Source organism: Tamandua tetradactyla, chromosome 20 (assembly GCF_023851605.1).
Source record: "Tamandua tetradactyla isolate mTamTet1 chromosome 20, mTamTet1.pri, whole genome shotgun sequence".
Lineage (NCBI taxonomy): Eukaryota > Metazoa > Chordata > Mammalia > Pilosa > Myrmecophagidae > Tamandua > Tamandua tetradactyla.
The window spans coordinates 35,794,923-35,818,740 of record NC_135346.1 but is presented as its reverse complement, the minus strand read 5'-3'; the positions used below and the strand labels follow the sequence as shown (position 1 = coordinate 35,818,740).

Genomic DNA, 23,818 nt, shown 5'->3' with positions numbered 1-23,818 from the left:
AGGAGGAAATAATGCACATGCACATAAAGATGATGTATATTATACCTATAAAATGGGAATATTTATCAACCATGTAAAATATCTAGGAACATAGAATCTGAGAGAAAATCTTAAAGAATCAGGCTGCAGGCAAATAGGATTTAAAAGTAAGCCGTCTCTACTCCACCCAGGCTACCCCATCCCTGAGGTCATGAAGATCAGCTTTAGCCACACTGTATCATTTACCTAGATTGAGAAGTCTTCAATGAAAAGCCTCCACAGTCAGAATTATCTGCTATTAACAGAACCACACTAAAAGTATCTAATTTGGATACTCTCACAATATATAACAAATTCTCTATAAGGAAGAGCCATCACTTTTAGTGTGCTTCATTTTGTCCTCTTCCCTGAATACATTTCCCTTCTTGAATAACTATTTCATATTCTCCTGCTACATCAGTTTTCATTTTGAAAAACAAAATTGTATTGTTTTACTTTATAAAATAGGGTCAAGAAGCATGCCTTATTCATCTTTGTATCCCCTGTGTCTAGTATTGTATCTGACACACAATAAATATTTCTTGAAAGACTGCTAAATATTTTAGAGAAAATATGTTCTACTTTCCCTTTGGTATAAAAAAGAAATCATAATATCTAATATATTAATTATGGTTAATACAGACTCATCTCATTTCTTTGTGAACCTATACCATCCCCATCACCAGCCCTGCATTCATCAACATCAGTGCATCCTATAATTTTTTGCTGTCTTGGTTGATGCAGTGAGGCCTAGATTCAAGTCCTGCCACTAAATAAATACGTAATTTGAAGCTAAATACTGAATATCTTTAAGCCTCCATTACTTTGGATGGAAAATGGAGACATCAGAATAGATGAGCTCTAAGACACTTCTATTTCATAGATAGGAGACCACAAAAGAGTTTTAAATAGCCAAGTCAGAAGGAGGAAGCATAATAATAAAAATGTTATGATTATAGTACTTCTAACATATTAAATATTAAATAAATGTTGCTGTCGATTTTACTTGCCAAAATTTCTAACTTGATGTTAAGAAACTTCTGTGGGTAAAGGCTCATCTGCCAACATATTTGAGATCTCTGTAACCTTTATGACTCTGTTAACGTGAAACTTTAGGCAAGCAGGTAGAGAGGTACAGAAAACCATCTGCTTTGACATAAAATATTTAGCAGAATGATACAGTTGTGTAGCTTAGAGTAGTCAGCTACCTAGATAAATATCTCAGATGGCATCTGGGCATAATGGATTAGCAGACGAAAAGATAGTATGTTAGAAATGCTTCACTGCTTCTAATCAAGTCAGATACCAGCAGATACATGCTGCTACACCTGCAGCTGAAGGGACTTTCCCATACCAGAAGATAAAGTTATTTTCCCTTTGCCTAGAAATGGTTGCATGGAGCAGAGGAGTCCAAAGTCACACTTACATACTCAGCCTCTGATCGTTAGGTCTCAGCAACACCCTGTTTCCATAATACAAATATGGAAAGCATCAGTGCCTGGCCTTGTGGTATGAAACAGAGCTCCCTTGTGCCAGGGTCAGGGTCTTATTGTACTGACAGCCATCCTAATCTGCCTTCATGTTTGCTTTTAATATCTGGTTCTGTTATTTTATACTTTATACCCAGCCTATATCTCAAAAGAGTTTGAGGTAGCTGCCAATAAAGGGCTATGTTCAGTAGAACAGCTCCAAATAAAAATAAAAACCAATTAGAAAGCATCATGCATTAAATAACCTTTTATACAGTTTCTACAGGGTGACCTGTAGACTAAATAGGTAGATGACTTCACTTCTAATGCTTTGATTTTGGGACCCTGTAAATTTACTTAACCAATCCTTTAATGATAGGCATTTAGATTATTTCCTGTCTTCGGCAATTAAAAACAATATCATGTCTCCTTTGCCCTTCTCCGCCGGCGTGACGTGCGGCTTCCCGCCCCTTCAGCCCCTCTGAGCTCGGGACTCGGACTATGCTCCTCGGTGGGAGTCCGAGCGCGGACCCCGAGGTGCGCTCGTGCTTTGCGGTTCTCCTGCTCCCGGGCTGTGACCGTCACCACGGTGGCGGCCACTGCGTCTCTTCCCACCCCGCCTCCCTGGGCGCCGCGGTGTTGGCAGGCCCGGAGCCTGCAACAGGCCAGAGACAGTGGGTGTCTGAGTCGACCGCATGGAGCACTATTTTTCTCCATGGCCGGTCTGATAACAGTGGTGGCTGGAGAAAGCCCTGGGATCCTGCCCAATCTCGCGCTGCCTCGGCTTGACCCCATGAAGATCTGCTTCGCTGTTATAATGCCATCAAATCATCTAAGACAGAAGGAAGAGCTGAATGGTTAGAGAGAACCGAATACCTTGTCTCAGCTGCTGAAGCTGGAACTATGACCCTCTCATCACAAACCCATTATCTGCCTTGGGCAAACCCGTGCTGCTCTCTTGGGCAAATAAGGCGAATAGCAAAAGCCCACCTTATGTTACGGTTTGATGATGATTTTAACTCTCCCACAAAGACAGTATAAAGGAATGTTCGACACACTTTTGAAAATACATAAGTATGAAGGTGTGCGTGGATTGTATAAAGGAATTGTTCCCGGCCTGTCTGGAACCTCACATGGTGCCCTTCAGTTTATGGCATATGATTTGCTGAAATTGAAGTACAACCATCGTATCAGTAGATTACCAGAAGTCCAGCTGAGTGCAGTAGAATATAGATCTTGCAGCATTATCCATAATATTTGCTGTAGCAGCAACATACCCATATCAAGTTGTGAGAGCTCCTCTTCAGGATCAACACATTTTTAGAAGGGTGTATTGGATGTAATCATGAAGACATCCAGGAAAGAAGGCATCAGTGATTTTACAAAGAAATTGCCCCTAGTTTGATGAGTGACTCCAGTCTGCTATATTATTCCTTTTGTGGTTTATGAAAATGTCTCATATTTTTTAGTTGCCCTTAAAGAAAAGATAAAGTAAGCTAAAATAAGATCATTCCAGTATATTTGCCAAGACAACAACATGTTCCTTTGTGTTTAGAATGTAAGACTCAGAATACTGCAAGAATACATGGTTCATAATTGAAACTGATCTGTCATCCTTTGAAGAAGTCAAAGAACTGTTTAAGTTTTCACAATGCTTGTCTGCTTTTTGCCTTCCCATAGTTATGGGGCCTAGCTACCTCTGCCTAAAATGGCTGCCATCAGCATGGTGTTAAAACAGACATTGAGGTAGAGCTTCATGAATTTGTTCATTTCATTATTCAGGTAGAAGCTGCTTTGCAAGATTTGCTATATGGATTTAAATGAATTTGCTGCTTTTTCTAAACTCATTTGCCTGGGTTGGTTTTCAAATTGACCACTGTGCGGTAGTAAGAAGATGGCTTCTTATAAGAATGTCATTGTATATTTAGAGGATAAATTAAACTGTAATGATTACTGAAATGTGTTGCCCAAATCCAAATCTGGATTGGGATATGTTTATTATCCACTATAAGTGTGCCTTACTTTTAGTTCAATTTTAAGGCATTAGAGAAAACAGAAGTTATTTACTTCATCTGTTGTTATTCCATTACTAATGTTTAATTTTCTCAGGGATTCGTTCCATAATTTAAAATGTAAGCTGGGATCCAGTTCTTATTTTTTGGCATAGCCACTTAGTGTATTCTAAATTTATAAAATTTGAACCTCTAGGATCCAGTTATATCAGTCTTTATTTAGCACATATGGCTATAAATCACTTATTGAAGGTACTAATAGATCCCCTTATACAGATGCTGGAATGTTTGGGGAATGTTTGTTGGCAAACTGTATGGAAATGAAAAACAGTCCCTCTATAGAGTAGAGTAACACTCACCTAACTTTGGGATTTCTGGGTCCAAATGCCAAATTAAATTATCAATCTATATTGGTTGCTCAAATTCATGCTTAGATACAAATTACATAATGGACAATATTGATTTTACTTTCATGAATCATTGTAAATATTTATGAATATAAAGGCCTTCTCCAAAAGGATGCCATAATAATAGTTGTGTTTTTTATCATACACATCTCTGAATGCTGTTGCACTACCATCTATTTGTTGTAAATAAAACATCGTGATTTTCAAAATCCTATTTACATAAATATGTTTTTTTTAAAAAATCATATTTAAGTGGTTCTTTAAAAATAGCTCTATTTTTTACATTTTGAAAATGGCATTTTTTTAAATAAAATGAATTGACACATACCAAAAAACAAACAATGTCACAATGAATATCCTTGTACACAATCATTGTTTGCATACAGGATTACATCATAGGGAAAAAAAAACAAAAGGTGTAATTGAGCATGACATTTAACTAACTTCACTGGCATCCGAAGCAAAAAGGAAAATAAAACAAGGAATAAATTGTCTAATTTTCTTAGCATTCTACAAGAAAGCTTACCACTTTTTCCAGAAAGGGGAACTTCTTTTGTGTGCTAGTTTCTTTATTTGGTCAAAGTCTTTAATCTCTGTGATTTCTGCTATTTTTCTATTTATTCTTTCAAATTCATCTTTATGCTCTTCTACTATCTTCTTGATCTCCTTTATGTCATTTGCTATCCCACTTATTTTATTAAGTAGAGTTGTATGAACATCTTTGATTAGTTGTTCCTACATCTGTGTCTCTTCAGGTGTTTTAATTTGGTCATCAGGCAGGGCTGTATCTGTCTGCATTGTGATATGCTTAGTGATCTTCTGCTGTCTTTGTCACATGTAGATATCTTGATTGATTTACTTTGGGAGTTGATTTCTTTCAGTAGTCTAAGGCCTTGTAGTCTTTCTTTCAGTAGTCTATATCCCTTCATATAGTGATAGGATTCTGGAATGAGACAGGGTCATTTTCAATCTGGCAAATTGCAGGATGGTTGTACAGCAGGGAACAGGTTACCGGGTGGAGCACTCAGTACGGTGATTTGTTTCAGGGCAGGTATGGGTGCAGGTTGGGGATGTTACGCCGATGCTTGTGAATGTGGGTGCCCAGTGGCCAGGGAGGATGTAGGTGTGAGGGTGCACCGGTCCAGGGGGCGTAAACCTGGTATGCGCTGGTCTAAGGCACAGGGCCCTTTGTGCACATGTGTAGAGCTGTGGCAGCAGGTCAGCGTTAGGCCTTTGTGGATTGGGGGCAGATATGACCTGGTGGGCACTTTCTCAGAGCTGGAAAGTAAGGCTGAGGATCGTGCGCATGCACGTAACATGCAGTTCCCAGAGCTGAATGACGTGACTGGGAGTGCCATAAACTGATGCGCTGAGCTCAGGGAGGGTGGGGTGAGGCTGTGTGACACTATGGGGGGTGGGTAGCCTAGGTATGGAGGTTAGTGCTCGCAACCTTTATGCACTAGTAACAGCCTGCAAGGAACAGGAAGGGAGAGGTAGTGCTAGGGAGGAGTGTAGGAGAGGTGGGTTGGGCTGCACTTGGTGGGGGGGGGATGGGGCAAGTATGTGCACTGAAGGCTGGTGGGGCGAGGGCGCCTGGAGCTTGGGGAATGGGAGCGGATGAGAGCATTCAGGTGCGTGGGATGTGGGGTGAGTCGCCAGTCACAGGGCTGTGCCTGTGAGGGTAGCACACCCAAGGAACACGGCCTGGCTTACTTCCCAGTCCCATATACCCGTCCATGCACTCCTACGGGCTCTGCTGCCATGCCTCCACGCCAAGCCCCAGCTTTCTGCCTCTCAGTTCCTCGGCCTCTGCAAGCAAGGCTGCCGCATGTGGTACAGAAGGCTCTCCCAGGTCAGCTGCACTCCCGAATTGCTGCCTCAGTTGCCCTCCTGTCCCTTCTCTAACTTTTCCATGAAGCAGGGCTAATCTCAAGCTGCTCTAGTCAGCCATCTTCCTGGAAGTCTTGTGCTGGTTTCTTTATAGGAATTTATCATCTGGATTCTCATAAGAAGCATACTGCTTCCTTTTGGGTACTAAATTATGAAACAAGGAATATCTTGATTGATAATTTTGATATTTATCTGGTAGATTTTTACTTATTTCCTTGATTAAAAAAAAAACATACAGTCTGACTAAAAACTCAGCATCCTTTGGATAAGCTAAAAATACAATCTGGTAGGAAAAGGTTCAGATTTGAGGTTGGAGGGCATATATATAAGAATATTGGGAAAGCTTGAGCATGCCCTCCTCTAAAGATTACCTGGATGTGCCAAATCTGCTGCCCAATTCAGTACTTTTTTAGCTCTGGCACAGACTTTTTTTTCTCATTTTATTTTAGGATGCCCTTGTAGGATCTTTTTTTAAAAATTTTTTTATTAATTTTTAAATTTTTAAAAAAATTACAAGAAACACAAACATTCTTAATATATGATCATTCCATTCTACATATATAATTATTAATTCACAATATCATCACATAGTTGCATATTCATCATCATGATCATTTCTTAAAACATTTGTATCAATTCAGAAAAACAAATAAAAAGACAACAGAAAAATAAAATGAAAACAGAAGAAAAAAAAATTATACATACCATATCCCTTACCCCTCCCTTTCATTGATCACTAGCATTTCAAACTAAATTTATTTTAATATTCATTCCCCCTATTATTTATTTTTATTCTGTATGTTCTACTCATCTACTCATCACAAGGTAGATAAAAGGAGCATCAGACACAAGGTTTTCACAATCACACAGTCACATTGTGAAAGCTATATCATTATACAATCATCTTCAAGAAGCATGGCTACTGGAACACAGCTCTACATTTGCAGGCAGTTCCCTCCAGCCTCTCCATTACATCTTGGATAACAAGGTGATATCTACTTAATGCGTAAGAATAACCTCCAGGATAACCTCTCAACTCTTTGGAATCTCTCAGCCATTGACACTTTGTCTCACTTCCCTCTTCCCCCTTTTGGTCGAGAAGGTTTTCTCAATCCCTTGATGCTGGGTCTCAGCTCATTCTAGGGTTTTTTCCAATCCCTTGATGCTGAGTCTCAGCTCATTCTAGGATTTCTGTCCCACGTTGCCATGAAGGACCACATCCCTGAGAGTCATGTCCCACGTAGACAGGGGGAGGGTGGTGAGTCTGCTTGTTGTGTTGGCTGGAGAGAGAGGCCACATCTGAGCAACAAAATAGGTTCTCTTGGGGGTGACTCTTAGGCCTAATTTTAAGTAGGCTTGACCTATCCTTTGCAGGGTTAAGTTTCATATGAACAAACCCCAAGACTGGGGGCTCAGCCTATAGCTTTGGTCCACACTGTTTGTGAGAATATCAAGGATTCAACTTGGGGAAGTTGAATTTTCCCCCGTTCTCACCATTTCCCGAAGGGGACTTTCTGGCACAGACTTTTTTTTTTTTTTTAATTTAAAAAAAAAATTTTTTTAATTAATTAAAAAAAATTAACAACACACAAACAAAACATTAAGATATCATTCCATTCTACATATATAATCAGTAACTCTTAATATCGTCACATAGTTGCATATTCATCATTTCTTAGAACATTCACATCAATTTAGAAAAAGAAATAAAAAGACAACAGAAAAAGAAATAAAATAACAGAGAAAACAAAGATTATACATACCATACCTCTTACCCTTTGCTTTCATTTATCACTAGCATTTCAAACTAAATTTATTTTAACATTTGTTCCCCCTATTATTTATTTTTATTCCATATGTTCTACTCATCTGTTGATATGGTAGATAAAAGGAGCATCAGACACAAAGTTTTCACAATCACAGAGTCACATTGTGAAAGCTATATCATTGTTCAATCATCATCAAGAAACATGGCTACTGGAACACAGCTCTACATTTTCAGGCAGTTCCCTCCAGCCTCTCCACTACATCTTGAACAACAAGGTGATATCTACTTAATGCGTAAGAATAACCTCCAGGATAACCTCTCAACTCTGTTTGGGATCTCTCAGCCATTGACACTTAGTCTCATTTCACTCTTCCCCCTTTTGGTCGAGAAGGTTCTCTCAATCCCTTGATGTTAATTTTCAGCTCATTCTAGGGTTTTTCTCAATTCCTTGATGCTGAGTCTCAGCTCATTCCAAGCTCTCTGTCCCACGTTGCCAGGAAGGTCCACACCCCTGGGAGTCATGTCCCACGCAGAGAGGGGGAGGGTGGTGAGACTGCTCATCGTGTTGGCTGGAGAGAGAGGCCACATCAGAGCAACAAAAGAGGCTCTCTTGGGGGTGACTCTTAGGCCTAAATTTTAAGTAGACTTGACCTATCCCTTGTGGGGTTAAGTTTCATCTGAACAAACCCCAAGACTGGGGGCTTAGCCTATAGCTTTGGTTGTCCATGCTGCTTGTGAGAATATCAAGAATTCAACTTGGAGAAGTTGAATTTCTCCCCACTCTCACCACTCCCCGAAGGGGGCTTTGCAACTACTTTTCCACTCACTGATTGAATCACTCTGGGATTCATCGGGGCATCACTCTGGACAAACCAACAAAATCTCATATCCTACCTGAGATTCCAAGTACTTATGGCGTTCAATCAAACTATCTACATAAGTTATATTAGGAAATTCTGGCACAGACTTTTAACCGAGACTTTCAATATGACTTGGGATTGATGGGCTAATGTATCTAGATTGAGTTTCTCATTCATCTTGGCATTTCCAGAGCTTATCACAATTCCTGCACATAATATGTCCTTCATAAATGGTTATGGAAAGAATGGATGCACTCTTATATATCAAAGACCATGTCTTTGTAGCTTGGAAAGCTCAGGATGATGATAAGGTAATTGTAGTGGGTAGGACAAGACTTCTAAGTGAAGTTCATGTGGCATGGCATAGCACAAACAGTCCAAGAAGCTTAAAAAATCAACAAACCAAAATCCCCTCAACATCCTTCCCAAGCAGGATGGCTATCACAACAAAATCAATGGATCCTTTCACATTTCCTAGCAAATACTGAAAGGGTAAATCCATCATAGATTTACCTTTACATGATAGGAAAGCTGTGCAGACATTTAGATCTCCAACTATTTCCCAACTTGAGGACTTTCCTTTGACTTGGTTCCTTGTCATTAAAATACTTGACAGACTTAGCTCCCAAAGGTCTCTAACCCTATCCTAGTGCTTATTAGCAATGCCTTTTGGGACTCCAGGCAGCAGACAAATTGCCAGATTGAAAATGACCCTGTCTCACTCCAGTATCCTATCACTATATGAAGGGATGGCTCCTCTGAATGGGTCCTTATCACTTTGAAGATATGGGCCAAACTTTTAATTGCTCAAGACATTGGAAATGGAGAAGATGCTTTTTGAAGGAGAATTCTTGAAGATCCTTATAATCCCAGTTTATTAAGTAATGTTTGTTGTCCTAGTTGCCAAACAGGGTTATTTACAATGGGTTTGAGTTGAGATTTCCCATCCTGAAATGCTTGTCCATTTATCCTTCTTCTGGAAGCCTCAAGTCACACACAATACGACTACTGAGCACCCCCTACCACTGAGATATGTGAAGGAGTCCCAGCTGCCATTTTGTATCAAAACAAGGAGTGAATGCCTACAGGTTTACAATTCTATTTTGTTGGTTTCCCTGAGAATTCACTTTGAGGCAAAAACTCCACACTTACAAGTCACGATAGGTTCCTCTATTGTCAGCCCAGCATTAGATGAAGCTGAAGGTGTTGAGGGGTATGGTGGAAGAAGCAGGCCCAGGGGTGTGGGTAAAGCCCTGAACTCTCTATACAGTGGCCAAATTCCATTCTCTTCCAAGTGGAGGTTGCTCCTATACCACACCAAACATCCCAGTGCCTTATGTCAGATGCTGTCACCCTGACTGGGCATTAAATGTCCCATCTCTCCTGCTGTAATGTAATTCACAGTGAGGATAGTGAGCAGCGAGCTTATCATTTCAGTCTGATGTTCTAACTCCTCTAACATTTGAAGGTGGTTTATAGGTCATTACTCTCTTCCTTACCCCAATCTAAATAAACAATAAGAAATGTGGGTCACACATTTCACACAGAGAAGCAATGTTACCTGAAATCCAAGCTGATAGACATGCATCTAAAATAATTAAACCAAGTATAAAAATACAAAGAAAGAATAGAATATCCTTGGAGAGGGAAATAAGTGATACACAACCCAGCCTGGCCTCCCTTTGTCTATATTGCTTTACCCTGGTCATGTAACACTCCTGTACCACCAGGTTGTAGCTCTATCAAATAGGAACAGCGAATAGGTTAACATGGGCCAAACCGCTTGAACAGGTATGCCTGCCGTCAGTGCTATTAGGGCTGTGATGCCGGGTTGGGCAAGTGCTGTCTCCAAGGGATTACAGGATGATACAAGAATTTGTCATCTTATTTTTAGTATCTATTTCTAAAACCAAAAGTTTGAATATCTAATACATTCATATGGTCCAACATTTCTATGATATAAAAAAGTACATTTATGGTAATTGATTTTTATATGTAAATACTAAGAGATTTGCTATAAGAATTGGCTCACACCGCCAGAGGAATTGGCAGCTCTGAATTCTATAGGTTGGGCTGTAAGTTGGGAAGTCCAGTGAAGGTTTTGAGCAATTCCCCAGGAGAAGCTACCTGGCTGAAGTACAGATAGAAATTCTTCTTTCGGACTGTTGAAATAATCAGTTCTCTTTTTAAAACCTTAAACTGACTGGATGAGACTTCTCTCATTGTGAAGGTAATCACCTTGTAGATATAAGTAGCCATGGATAAAATCAACTGACTACTGACATAAACCCACAAAATACCTCACAGTAACAATCAGGCCAGTGCTTGCTTGATAAACAACTCAACGCCATAACCTTGCTAAGTTGACACATGAACTTAACCATCACAAAGATTAAATTAAACAATGTGTGTAACATACCTAACCTGGAGCTTAGCATATAGTAAAGGCTTAATAAAAGTAGATTAAAAAAAAAAAAAGAAAAATCAGTTCCAGTTCTACTTCCTATGCTGCTTATTCTAGTTTTGATTGTATTTCCCTCCATTTACTCATATGTCTTAGGATTTTTATCATTTTGCAACATACTTTTATGGGTACGAGTGCTGGATTTTTGGTGGAGAATAAACTATAAAGTAGATTATTTCAATGACCATGGAGAAAATAGACTTCAAAGGACATTGTGTTAATCAGAGTTCTCTAGGGAGACAGAGCCAACAGGAGATAACTGTAAATATTATAAGATATTATAAAAGTGTCTCACGCATCTGTGGGGATGCACAAGTCCAAATTCCATAGGTCAGGCTGCGAGCTGGCAACTCCAATAAAAGTTTTCAATGTGTCCTCCAGCAGAAACTGGCTGGATGAAGTAGAGATGAAAGCTCTCTCTTCTGACTGCTGAAGTCATCACTTCTCCTTTTAAAGCCTTCAATGCTTGGATTAGATGTCTCTCATTGCTGAAGACACTCTCCTTAGCTGATTGTAGATGTAATAAGCCATAAATGTAATAAACTTACTGATAATTCAAGTCCATGAAATATCCTTGCAATAACAGTTAGCCAAGGGTTGCTGAGTACCATTACCTGGCCAAGTTGACACATGAGCCAAACCATCACAGACATGTTCATTTTTCATTGGTTGATCACTTCATTAATTTATTTACTCAATTGATTTTTGGCAAGGATCTCAAGACAATTCAGTGGGGAAAAGAATATTCTTTTTAACAAGTGGTGCTGGGACAACTGGATAACATATATAAAAGAATGAAATTGGGCCCCTTTCTTTACATCCTACCCAAAAATGAACTCAAAATGGACAACAGACCTAAATATAAGGGCTAGAACTATAGAAATCTTAGAAGAAAACATCGACTTAAATTTTATGACCTTGGGTTAGGTAATGATTTCTTATCTTCGACTCAAAAGCACAGGCAACAAAAAAATAAGTTGAGCTACATCAAAATTGGAAACTTCTGTGCTGCAAATGATATCATTAATAAAGTGAAAAGACAATGCACAGTATGGGAGAAAGTATTAGCAAATTATATGTCTAATAAGAGAAGGGACTGATACCCCAAATATATAATGAAGAATTATAACTCAATGATAAAAGGACAAATAACCCAATTGAAAAATTGGCCAAAGGATTTGAATAGACATTTCTCCAATGGAGATATACAAATGACCAATAAACACCTGAAAAGATACTCAATATCATTAGTTATTATAAAAACTACAATGAGATACCACTTTACAACAGGTAGGATAGCTTTATTGAAAAAAAAAGTAAGTGTTGGCGAGAATGTGGAACAATTGGAACCTTCATATATTGCATATAAATTGATACCATGTCTGTGAAAATCAGTCTGGCAGTTGCTCCAAAAATTAAACACAGAATTATCATATGGTCCAGCAATTCCACTCCAGAGTATATACCCAAAAGAAATGAAAGCATGTACCTACAAAAACTAGTACACAAATGTTCATAGCAACATTACAGACAATAAACAAAAAGTCAAAGTAACCTAAATGTCCAAAGACTGACAAACAGATAAATAAAATGTGGTATGTCCATACAGTGGAATATTATTTGGCAATAAAAATAAATTAGTACTGATACAGTTTAAAACAAGATTGGACTTTGAAAACATTATGCTAAGTAAAAGAAGACAGTCACGGAAGACCACATATATGATTCCATATATGTGAAATGTCAAAACAGGCAAATCTATAGAGACAGAAAGTATGTTAGTGGTTGCCTACGGTTGAGGGGGCTGGAGAGTTGTGGAGTGACAGCTAAGGGGTGCAAGGTTTCTTTTTGGGGTAATGAAAATGCTTTAAAATTGAATGTGGTTGTGGATGTTGTGCTGGTTTGAAAGGAAGTATGCCCCCTAGAAAAGCCATGTTTTGATCAAAATCCCATTTCATAAAAGTAGAATAATCCCTATTCAATACTGTATGTTTGAAACTGTGATCAGATCATCTCCCTGGATGATGTGATTTAGTCAAGTCTTGATTGGTTTATTGGAGTCCTATAAAAGAGGAAACGTTTTGGAGAATGAGAGATTCAGAGAGTGCAGAGAAGAACGACATAGCCACGAGAAGCAGAGTTCACCAGCCAGCAACCTCTGGAGATGAAGAAGAAAAATGCCTCCCTGGGAGCTTCATGAAACAGGAAGCCAGGAGAAGAAGCTAGCAGATGATGCTGTGTTCACCACGTGCCCTTCCAGCCGAGAGAGAAGCCCTGACTGTGTTCCCATGTGCCTTCTCACTTGAGAGAGAAACCCTGAACTTCATCGGCCTTCTTGAACCAAGGTATCTTTCCCTGGATGGATGCCTTAGATTGGACATTTCTATAGATTTGCTTTAATTGGGACACTTTCTCAGCCTTAGAACTGTAAACTAGCAACTCATTAAATTCCCCCCTTTAAAAGCCATTCCGTTGCTGGTATACTGCATTCCGGCAGCTAGCAAACTAGAACAGATGTACAACTGAATATACCAAAAGCCACTGAATTATAAACTTTGAATGAATAAATTGTATATTATGTGAGTTATATCTCAATATAGATTGTTTTAGAAATAAAAAAAAAAGGAAAGAAAGAAAATATAATGAAAAGTGCCCTCAGCCTCCTTAGCAGAGCATGTGGTCAAACTTGGATTTTTGCTGTTCTGGTGAGTGAGAAAGAGTTTCTTTTTCTTTTTTTTTTTTTTTTTTAGAATTATTTTATTTTTAAATTCTTAAATGCATGAAAAATCGTGGTACTGTAACCCATACCAAACTTTAAAATTTGTTCTATAACTACTTGTTAAAAAGTACTTGGAAATTTATTGGGGTTTTTTTGTGTGTGTATATGTTATATTTCACAATCAAAAAAAACATTAAAAAAATTTTTAAATCTTAAATGCAATTTTATTGAGATATATTCACATAACATATAATCATCCAAATACATAATCAGTGGGTCAAAGGATCATCAAATATTTGTGCATTCATCAACACAATCAATTTTTTAACATTTTCATTACTCAAAAAAAAGATTAAAAATAAAATTAAAAATAAAAAGAACACCCTATTACCCTTATCCCCCCTATTATTTATTTATTTATTATTTTTATTACTCATCAGTCCATACACTGGATAAAGGGAATGTCAGTCATGAGGTTTTCACAATCACAAGGTCACTCTGTAAAAGCTATATAGTTACAATCTTCTTCAAGAAGCAAGGCTAATGGATTATAGTTCTACAGCTTCAGATATTTCCTTCTAGCGATTCTAATACAGTAAAAACTAAAAAGGGATGTCTATATAATACATAAGAATAACCTCTAGAATGACCTGCAGGCTCTATTTGGAATCTCTCAGCCAGTGAAATTTTATTTTGTTTCATTTATCTTCAATCCTTTGATCAAGAAGGCTTTCTCAATCCCACAATGTCAGAGTCAGGCTCATCCCTGGGTGTCATGTCTCATATTGCCAGGGAAATTCACAACCCTGGGGGAGGGCTGTGAATTTACCAGCAAAGTTAGTTTAGAGAGAGGCCACATCTGAGCAACAAAAGAGGTTCTCGGGGTGAGATGGTGGTGTGTGTGACTCTTTGGAATAGTCGTAAGTAGGCTTAGCGTTTCCTTTCAGAAGTAAGATTTATAAGGGCAAGCCCCAAGATTGAGGGCTTGGCCCATTAAACTAGTAGTCCCCAAAGCTTGCAAGAATATCAGGAGTTCCTCAGGTAGTGAAGTTTACTATTTCTACATTTTCCTCCAGTCCCTCAAGGGGACTTTGCAAATACTTTTTTGTTTTTCTGCATAGATTACTCTGGGATGTATTGGGGCATCACACTAACTTGTACAAACCAATAAGATCTAACTCTCTAGTCAAGATCCCATGTAATTATGGTGTTGGAATAAACTGACCATACAAATTAAATTAGATAGTGTGTTACAGAAAATATAAATTTTGCACAAAATAAACATCTCTTCCTTCAGTCTCACACAGAAGTTGAAGTTTAAAACACAGTCAATATAAGCCTTACCTTTTAGTCTGATTTACCTTAGTCCTAAGAAGATCAGCTTCATTCATATCTCTAATTGCAGTCTAATCTCTTTTGCAGCTTTTTAAACAGTGGCTGTAGGGATAATACTGACTTTCAAAGTTGCAGAATTATAACTCTGAGTCTCAGGTGTCACAGAGATAACTGAAATTCCAGGGAATAACCAGGTCATACACATACACAGAAAGAGCTCAACATCTCAGAATTTAGAAACAGCAGTTACAACTCAGGAATAGATATGACTGCTGTAAGAGCTTACAATCTAGAAACCTTTACAATAAACCTTCCCCTAATAACCCATGCTCTCAAATTCAATTCTCAGAGTTTGCACATAATAGTTAGTCCATATTAGTGAGATGTCATAATATTTGTCTTTTCGTTTCTGGCTTATTTCCCTGAACATACTGTCCTCAAAGTTCTCCACCTAGTTGCACGCCTCCCAACTTCATTCCTTCTCGCAGCTGCTCAGTATTCCATTGTATGTATTCACCACAATTCACCCTTTTGTTCATCAGTCGATGTACCCTTAGGCCATCTTATTCCATTGCAAATTGTGAACACTGCCACCATAAACACCAGTGTAGAAATGTCCATTAATGTTTCTGATTTCAGTTCTTCCAAGTATATAGCTAACAATGGGGTTGCAGGGTCATATGGCAAGCTTATACCACTACACTGCCCTCCAGGGGGCTGCAGCATGCTACTGCCCTACCACACTGAATAGGTACATTATTCTCTCCATATTTTCTCTAGCACTGGTATCTTTCTATTTAATTTTAAAACCGTTTTATTCACATACCATACAATCCATCCTAAGTAAGCAATCAATGGTCCCGGTATAATCACATAGTTATGCATTCACTACCACAATCTATGAGGACATTTTTTATTTCTTCTGCAAAGAGAAATAGTGTCTTAGCCTACTTTTCATTCTTATTTCTGTTGTTATGAGAGAGGCTGAGCATCTGTTCAGTTTAAAGTCCGTTTGTATTGATTTATTTTTACTAGCTACTAAATTACTAATCTTATCATATATATATCTGCCGGCTAATGGGCTGGTACCACACTTTTAATTAATAATGCTTTGCAATAAAACAGATAGTGAGATATCAAGCAAAGTCAAGCAAACACCTACAACTCTGGGCCAGTGTAGGTCGTCGAGCACCAAGTCCATGCCACTGTACCAGGCTGTCACTTCCCATGGTGTCATCTCTCACAAGACCATTTTAAATATGGAGGAACACTTGAAATGTGTTGCAAGATAATAGGAATGCCAAAATAAGTGATAAAGAAGAAAAGGCTGAGAAAGACCAAGATTTAAAGTGTCATTCAGGAGAATATACAAAAGTTGCAAGAATCCTTGCTAACATTGCCAAAAGGTCACTGCGTAGCAAAATTGTCCCTGGTTGAGAACCACTAGAAGTCAATACAATGTGTTTCTGTTAATTAGAAAATATCCTCCCAGGATATAAAGTTCCAAAATAATATTGGATTAAAGAGGCCTGGACAGGTGAACAGGTGAGAGGAGAGAAACTCTCCAATAAAAGCACCATACACAAGAACGGAGCTCACTGTGTAAAACACCTGGAGGCAAGTGGAGGATTAAAAGGGAGGAAAGCTTAAATAAAGTATTTAATTCTCAAGTTATATAAGTATGGGTAGGAGATAGCAGGATAGACAGTTTAGACATCCATAACCAAACCATTACTTATAGAATACCAACTGTCTGCCTGGCAACATGTAATTGATTTTGTCACACATTGACTCTCTGTTCAGTTAGGACCAGTGGGATAGATTTAATTTTCAATATCCAACCTGGAGAAGGGAATTATTTCATTATTTTTATTAACCAAAGTATAATCTGAGATATCCTGAAAAAAAATGTCCAATCAAATTTCTCTGATAACACTGATCTATAACTATGCTGTCCAATATGGTAGCAACTAGCTGTATGTAGGTACGGAGCACTCAGAATGTGGCTGGTGCCATATGTAGATGTTATATCCTTTTTTAATATATTGGGTATAAAATATTCTACTTACATTTATTTTACCTTTTTCTTTTTTTTTTTCCTAAATGCACTTATTAGAAAATTCAAAGTTACATGTGTGCCCTTTATTTTATTTGTATTAAACAGAGCTGCTCTGGAAGATGGCAAATTTTGAGCCCTCCTTGACTCCTTAAGCTTCTCAGACCTGCTGTGGGTTAACCTTCCAGCCAGGCAGGACCTGCAGGGGAAGTTAGGCAGTCCTGTTGAGTCTGGACCCTTCTTGCTCCTCAGTGCAAAGCTCAAGGATGATTTGAGTTTTTCATCCAACTCCTATTTCAAATCTCTTTTAAGGTTGGACCTTGACCTCTTTTGTTCTGTGTGCTCATTGCCCAGCACTAGAAATGGCATAAAATTAGGGCACATTAACTCTTTGCATGTAAAGTGGGAAAGACTTAAAGGAAACAAGTGCATTCAAGTCACAGAAGCTCCCAATACCCTGTTCATTTGTCCATGAATAGGCAACATGCATGGTTGAACATCTTGAAGAAGCAATCAGATATCCTGGCTACCTGGACTTCCTTGAGAAACCTATGTACTTGAAGTATAGATAACTTCCACTGCATTAATTTACCAGAGAAGCATGCTGATGCAAATACTTTAATGTGCCCTTTATGCCTTGCAGTGTCTCGGAAGAGCACCATCAGGCATAATGGACAGCTGGGGAAACTTGTGTCCAAGATCGAGGAACTGGAGCCCTAGCTGGGAGAAAAAAAAATCCATGCTGGAAAGACAATCCCTCAGAGAAACCAAGCAATTTCTTTTTGAGAATAAGGGCTGGGGTCAATGTTGTGGCAGCCAGAGTTAAAATTGTAGTAACAATGAGTAAAGTCAAGTCTACTCAGGCAGTTCTAGATGGGTATGTGGGTGCTCCATGAGGAGTATGAAACAGGAGAAAAGATTTCTGCTCGGATGGACAAACTTGAATACCAGTTTGAAACACCGATGGCCCAACAAATGGAAGACACAATAAGTAGCACTACTACCCTAATCCACGAGATTAAGAGATTGTGTTGCTTCAGAAAGTGGCAGATGCTGCTGCTAGCCTTGAACTCAATGTGGAGCCTCCAAATGACCAGGTCGTGTTGACACAAAGTATTGCTTTGACATGCAATAATGTTCTGTCACAGAAACCTGTTGCTCTGTGATCAAGTATAATTTAAAGAACTGGAGCTGCTATTTATGTCTCTCGATTCTGAAATAGTCCTTGTGTTCACATATATAGATATGTTGCACTCTAGTTGCAGAGGAAACGCTATCTATGTCAACTGTTTGTCTACAAATATTTGTGTTTGGCTTGCTGTACTTTCCAAATACATTGGGAAATTCCAGAAAACACTGCAGGATATGTAAAAGTGTGAAGGACATATTTTCGTAGATGTTTTTGACAGAACTAGCATTAATTTGTTGCATATGAAATATCTTCCTCAAAAGTTAGATCAAAACTCTACTACCAAAGAATTATGCAATCTATGTAGAATAATTTTTTAAATTCAAAGTGGTTTTTATTTCTGTATGTAATGACTTATGATGCATAAAAATAAAAGTATTTTTACTTAATAATTTTACATGGCCAAACTCTTCATTCAGCATATAAAATGGACAATGTCATTTTTTGTGGTTTTGTTCATTTTTGCTATCTAAATAGAAATTCAATTGGTTTTTAACCTGTGTTCAGTAGCTTTTAAGTTTAACATAGGAATTTTTATATAGTAGTCTAATGACTACTCGTGTGGAGTCCTCACTGATTTTTTTTTAATTTCCTTTCAATACCTAGAAAATTTCTGCAACATCACATTATAAAATAAGAGCAACTGTTAATTTCTGTTTGTTAAATATCAATTTTATTAAGACTCTCAGAAAGATTTTTCCTTTCTTACTTTCAAATTAAGTTCTCAAACACATTCTAATGATTCTCCTTCTAGCCAATTCTTGTAAGACTACATTTTAAAAGGAGGTTAATTTGTACAACATTCATGTTTTCTTTTCCATGAAACTGTTTCAGAAAAACTTGGCCAGTGTTTTAAAACCAACCAACAAATAATAATAAAGATAAAATTGAACCAACTCAAATTAGAAGTACTCTTTAAATTCGGGTTAAATATGTCTATTCTTTTACTTTAAATGCAACAACTTTTTAATAACTGGAAGAAACATATTTTGCTAAAACAAATATGTTTATAAAAAAATTTTAGCAAAAGCTTTTAATATGTTTTTATAGGTAGTAGACCTGGTATTCCTCCCTCTCTCTACTGCTATTCTTCTCTACTGGCATTTTCCCAGCTAATTTTTTTTTTAATTAAAAAAAATTAACCAACACAACATTTAGAAATCATTCAATTCTACATATGCAATCAGTAATTCTTAATATCATCACATAGATGTATGATTATCATTTCTTAGTACATTTGCATCGATTTAGGAAAAGAATTAGCAAAACAACAGAAAAAGATATAGAATGATAATATAGAGAAAAAATAAAATTAAAAATAGAAAAAATATATAAAAAAGAGAAAAAAAACAAAAAACACAAACAAACAAACAAAACAACAAAAAAAACTATAGCTCAGATGCAGCTTCATTCAGTGTTTTAACATAACTACATTACAATTAGGTAGTATTGTGCTGTCCATTTTTGAGTTTTTGTACCTGTTGCACAGTCTGTATCCCTTCAGCTCCAATTACCCATTATCTTACCCTGTTTCTAACTCCTGATGGTCTCTGTTACCAATGACATATTCCAAGTTTATTCTCGAATGTCGGTTCACATCAGTGGGACCATACAGTATTTGTCCTTTAGTTTTTGGCTAGACTCACTCAGCATAATGTTCTCAAGGTCCATCCATGTTATTACATGCTTCATAAGTTTATCCTGTCTTAAAGCTGCATAATATTCCATCGTATGTATATACCACAGTTTGTTTAGCCACTCTTCTGTTGATGGACATTTTGGCTGTTTCCATCTCTTTGCGATTGTAAATAATGCTGCTATAAACATTGGTGTGCAAATGTCCGTTTGTGTCTTTGCCCTTAAGTCCTTTGAGTAGATACCTAGCAATGGTATTGCTGGGTCGTATGGCAATTCAATATTCAGTTTTTTGAGGAACCGCCAAACTGCCTTCCACAGGGGTTGCACAATTTGACATTCCCACCAACAGTGGATAAGTGTGCCTCTTTCTCTGCATCCTCTCCAGCACTTGTCATTTTCTGTTTTGTTGATAATGGCCATTCTGGTGGGTGTGAGATGATATCTCATTGTGGTTTTGATTTGCATTTCTCTAATGGCCAGGGACATTGAGCATCTCTTCATGTGCCTTTTGGCCATTTGTATTTTCTCTTCTGAGAGGTGTCTGTTCAAGTCTTTTTCCCATTTTGTAATTGGGTTGGCTGTCTTTTTGTTGTTGAGTTGAACAATCTCTTTATAAATTCTAGATACTAGACCTTTCTCTGATATGTCATTTCCAAATATTGTCTCCCATTGTGTAGGCTGTCTTTCTACTTTCTTGATGAAGTTCTTTGATGCACAAAAGTGTTTAATTTTGAGGAGCTCCCATTTATTTATTTCTTTCTTCAGTGCTCTTGCTTTAGGTTTAAGGTCCATAAAACCGCCTCCAATTGTAAGTTTCATAAGATATCTCCTTACATTTTCCTCTAACTGTTTTATGGTCTTAGACCTAATGTTTAGATCTTTGATCCATTTTGAGTTAACTTTTGTATAGGTGTGAGATACGGGTCTTCTTTCATTCTTTTGCATATGGATATCCAGTTCTCTAGGCACCATTTATTGAAGAGACTGTTCTGACCCAGGTGAGTTGGCTTGGCTGCCTTATCAAAGATCAAATGTCCATAGATGAGAGGGTCTATATCTGAGCACTCTATTCGATTTCATTGGTCGATATATCTATCTTTATGCCAATACCATGCTGTTTTGACCACTGTGGCTTCATAATATGCCTAAAGTCCGTCAGCGTGAGACCTCCAGCTTCGTTTTTTTTCCTCAAGATACTTTTAGCAATTTGGGGCACCTTGCCCTTCCAGATAAATTTGCTTATTGGTTTTTCGATTTCTGAAAAATAAGTTGTTGGGATTTTGATTGGTATTGCATTGAATCTGTAGATCAATTTAGGTAGGATTGACATCTTAACTATATTTAGTCTTCCAATCCATGAACACAGTATGCCCTTCCATCTATTTAGGTCTTCTGTGATTTCTTTTAACAGTTTTTTGTAGTTTTCTTTGTATAGGTTTTTTGTCTCTTTAGTTAAATTTATTCCTAGGTATTTTATTCTTTTAGTTGCAATTGTAAATGGAATTCGTTTCTTGATTTCCCCCTCAGCTTGTTCATTACTAGTGTATAGAAATGCTACAGATTTTTGAATGTTGATCTTGTAACCTGCTACTTTGCTGTACTCATTTATTAGCTCTAGTAGTTTTGTTGTGGATTTTTCCGGGTTTTCGACATATAGTATCATATTGTCTGCAAACACTGATAGTTTTACTTCTTCCTTTCCAATTTTGATGCCTTGTATTTCTTTTTCTTGTCTAATTGCTCTGGCGAGAACCTCCAACACAATGTTGAATAATAGTGGTGATAATGGACATCCTTGTCTTGTTCCTGATCTTAGGGGGAAAGTTTTCAATTTTTCCCCATTGAGGATGATATTAGCTGTGGGTTTTTCATGTATTCCCTCTATCATTTTAAGGAAGTTCCCTTGTATTCCTAGCTTTTGAAGTGTTTTCAACAGGAAAGGATGTTGAATCTTGTCAAATGCCTTCTCTGCATCAATTGAGATGATCCTGTGATTTTTCTGCTTTGATTTGTTGATATGGTGTATTACATTAATTGATTTTCTTATGTTGAACCATCCTTGCATACCTGGGATGAATCCTACTTGGTCATGATGTATAATTCTTTTAATGTGTTGCTGGATTCGATTTGCTAGAATTTTGTTGAGGATTTTTGCATCTATATTCATTAGAGATATTGGTCTGCAGTTTCCTTTTTTTGTAATATCTTTGCCTGGTTTTGGTATGAGGGTGATGTTGGCTTCATAGAATGAATTAGGTAGCTTTCCCTCCACTTCGATTTTTTTGAAGAGTTTGACGAGAGTTGGTACTAATTCTTTCTGGAATGTTTGGTAGAATTCACATGTGAAGCCGTTTGGTCCTGGACTTCTCTTTTTGGGAAGCTTTTGAATGACTGATTCAATTTCTTTACTTGTGATTGGTTTGTTGAGGTCATCTATTTCTTCTTGAGTCAAAGTTGGTTGTTCATGCCTTTACAGGAACCCGTCCATTTCATCTAAATTGTTGTATTTATTAGCATAAAGTTGTTCATAGTATCTTGTTATTACCTCCTTTATTTCTGTGAGGTCAGTGGTTATGTCTCCTCTTCCATTTCTGATCTTATTTATTTGCGTCCTCTCTCTTCTTCTTTTTGTCAATCTTGCTAAGGGCCCATCAATCTTATTGATTTTCTCATAGAACCAACTTCTGGTCTTATTGATTTTCTCTGTTGTTTTCATGTTTTCAATTTCATTTATTTCTGCTCTAATCTTTGTTATTTCTTTCCTTTTGCTTGCTTTGGGGTTAGTTTGCTGTTCTTTCTCCAGTTCTTCCAAGTGGACAGTTAATTCCTGCATTTTTGCCTTTTCTTCTTTTCTGATATAGGCATTTAGGGCAATAAATTTCCCTCTTAGCACTGCCTTTGCTGCGTCCCATAGGTTTTGATATGTTGTGTTTTCGTTTTCATTCACCTCGAGATATTTACTAATTTCTCTTGCAATTTCTTCCTTGACCCACTCGTTGTTTAAGAGTGTGTTGTTGAGCCTCCACGTATTTGTGAATTTTCTGGCACTCCACCTATTATTGATTTCCAACTTCATTCCTTTATGATCTGAGAAAGTGTTGTGTATGATTTCAATCTTTTTAAATTTGTTAAGACTTGCTTTGTGACCCAGCATATGGTCTATCTTTGAGAATGATCCATGAGCACTTGAGAAAAAGGTGTATCCTGCTGTTGTGGGATGTAATGTCCTATAAATGTCTGTTAAGTCTAGCTCATTTATTGTAATATTCAAATTCTCTATTTCTTTATTGATCCTCTGTCTAGATGTTCTGTCCATTGATGAGAGTGGTGAATTGAAGTCTCCAACTATTATGGTAGATGTGTCTATTTCCCTTTTCAGTGATTGCAGTGTATTCCTCACGTATTTTGGGGCATTCTGGTTTGGTGCATAAATATTTATGATTGTTATGTCTTCTTGTTTAATTGTTCCTTTTATTAGTAGATAGTGTCCTTCTTTGTCTCTTTTAACTGTTTTACATTTGAAGTCTAATTTGTTGGATATTAGTATAGCTACTCCTGCTCTTTTCTGGTTGTTATTTGCATGAAATATCTTTTCCCAACCTTTCACTGTCAACCTATGTTTATCTTTGGGTCTAAGATGTGTTTCCTGTAGACAGCATATAGAAGGATCCTGTTTTTTAATCCATTCTGCCAGTCTATGTCTTTTGATTGGGGAATTCAGTCCATTGACATTTAGTGTTATCACTGTTTGGATAATATTTTCCTCTACCATTTTGCCTTTTGTATTATATATATCATATCTGATTTTCCTTCTTTCTACACTCTTCTCCATACCTCTCTCTTCTGTTGTTCGTATCTGACTCTAATGCTCCCTTTAGTATTTCTTGCAGAGCTGGTCTCTTGGTCACAAATTCTCTCAGTGACTTTTTGTCTGAGAATGTTTTAATTTCTCCCTCATTTTTGAAGGACAATTTTGCTGGATATAGGAGTCTT

General features: G+C 37.5%; 1 protein-coding gene and 1 pseudogene across 1 annotated transcript in view; both read left to right on the top strand.

The window, feature by feature from the left end:
- FAXDC2 (fatty acid hydroxylase domain containing 2) overlaps positions 1-23,818 on the top strand; it is a 56,937-nt gene that overhangs the window by 16,724 nt on the left and 16,395 nt on the right. The window lies entirely within an intron of this gene.
- On the top strand, positions 1,989-6,311 carry LOC143664320 (solute carrier family 25 member 32 pseudogene; annotated as a pseudogene).